We start from the raw sequence: 2,382 nt of genomic DNA, 5'->3' as shown, positions 1-2,382 counted from the left end.
ATGTGTGGAGCCAGGAGAAGCCGTTCACCTGTGAATGATAACATGGCCAGCACCAGCTCCTACTGACTGAGCATTTCTGTGCCAGGCCAAGGGGTCTGTGCTTTACACACTTACTTCATACCTCAAGATGACTGTGTGAGGTAAGCCTTGCTGTCCCCATTTCATATACAGAAAAGCTGAGGCTGGGAAGGGAAAATGAGTTGGCCAGCCTCACACACCTGTGACTGCCCTGCCCGGGCCAGGCTCAGATTCACACGCCTGACTCTTAAAGCCTGGGACTTGAGCTTTCATGGATAATTTAGTCTATCACACTTGAGAGTTCCAAGGTCGTTAGAAACTACTGCAGATGTCACTTCACAGATGAGGAAGCAGGGACTCACAGTGACATACAGTCTTATCCAGGGTCATCAATGTGCACTCATGACTACATAGTGCTTTCCCAGACAAGCTACAAATAGTGTGTGTGTGTGGGCGGGGGGGTGGTGTGTGCATGAGCGGGTGTGCACCTGCTGGACACACCCATGCATGAACTGTAACTCAACACCAAGACCTACTTTCTAAGGTCCAAACGATGGCCGTGTCTCTAGTATTAGCCGCCCTTTCCTCCTGTCTTTGTGTGTGGATGCGTTGTTTTATTTTTATTTTTTCAGCTTTATTGAGGCATAATGAACAAATAAAAATTATATCTGCTTAAGGTATATGGTGTGATGACTTGATGTAGGTATACACTGTGAGATGATTACCACAATCAAGTTAATTAATACATCTATCACTTCACATAGTTACCATTGTGTGTGTGTGGTGAGAACACTTATGATCCACTCTCTTAGCAATTTTTATATAAACAATAGAGTATTATTAACCACAGTCACCAGGCTGTACATTAGAGCCCCAGGACTCACTCATCTTACAACTGCAAGTCTGTACTCTCCTCCTGTCTTGAGAAACCTGTTTGCCCAGGTACGTAGCAGCTGGGCTGCCAGCAGCAACAACAGCTCCCAGCCCTGAGCTGGGGTCTTCCTTCCGCATCTGACCCTGGGGTCCTGGAGCACTCTGAGCCCAAAGCAAGTCCTCTCTGTTCCAGAACCAAATCTGGTAGCAAAGCCAAGTGCTGTCCCTCAGAGGCCTGGGCCCCATAGACTGGAATGAGACTTCTGGGCCTTTCCAACTGCCTCACCTGGGAGTGGAGCCAGGGCACATCCCTAACCTTCACAGCCCTCCTGGCACTGTCAGAGCAGCTGTCAGAGGCCAGCAGGAGCTGCTCCATGCCTGGGGAGCTGCTGCCCAGGAGCCTGGGACAGAGAGCTAGGGCCCCAGGAGGTTTTGTCCAGGCCAGGCTGCAGAAGGCTGCACAGGTAAGAGTTGGCTGGGGCTGGCAGGCGTGAGGTTTCAGTGGCTAGAGTGTACCATTCTCCTTCATGTGCCTTCCTTTCTTTTCTCCACCCTTGGATTCCTGTCACCATCCTCCTCAGACCTACTCACCTACATAACAATCCTTTCCTCTTGGAATTGAGCATTTTTAGCCTGTCCACATAGGGTCTCCTTCCACCCTCCCACCAGCACTTTGCCATCTGACAGGGAAGCACCCCGAAGCCTTGGCCCTGATGGTTGAGTGGGGGGTACTGTGAGGACAGAGAGCACCTCTCCTGGCCTGCAAGGGCCCCGTAAGCTTCTTCTCCCCCTGTACCCAGTGCAGAGAGCAGAGGCACTGCTTCCACAATGCCAGGGGCACCACTGGCACTGTATTCTTGGGTAATGGTGCTCCCTGGAGTTGTGCAGTGGGACAGCCTGACACAGGGCCTGGCACAGAATACGCTCCATGAGTGGCTGAGATTAATCAATGGAATTGCATTTGTATATGAACTGAACTGAGCACAGGCATGTGGGAAAAAAATAGCATCAGTAGGCCTTATGAAATTAGGGCTAGAGGGGGGCAGGAAAGGAGGGATGAGTGAGGGACAGCTGGCAGGGGAGGGGCCGGCACGGCCTCTGGAACTGGGGCCCAGACCCAGTGGAAAGCCCTATCCCCAGTCCAGACATCTTTGTGCCCTCTCATGAAGTGGCATTGTTGTCTGGGGTAAATACCCAAGATTCGTTGTCTCGTGGCCACGGAAATCTAGGACGTGGACCCACCAGAGTTAGGTTAAGAGTGGAAGTTAGATAGGCTAAAGAAAGAGAAGAGCTCTCTGTGCAGAGGGGTGGTGGAGAAAATGGGTTGCCGCCTCCTGGTGAAATGCAGATTTTGTAGATGAGCTTGAGGAGACAGTGTCTGATTTACATAGGGCACGAAAGATTGGTCGGATGAGGTGCATCATTTGCATAGTGTGGAAGAAGCTGACCGCCCCACCCTAATCTTTTCTTATGCAGATGGGTTCTCCCTGG

Source organism: Pongo abelii, chromosome 1, assembly GCF_028885655.2.
Source record: "Pongo abelii isolate AG06213 chromosome 1, NHGRI_mPonAbe1-v2.0_pri, whole genome shotgun sequence".
Lineage (NCBI taxonomy): Eukaryota > Metazoa > Chordata > Mammalia > Primates > Hominidae > Pongo > Pongo abelii.
This window is presented reverse-complemented; position numbering follows the sequence as displayed.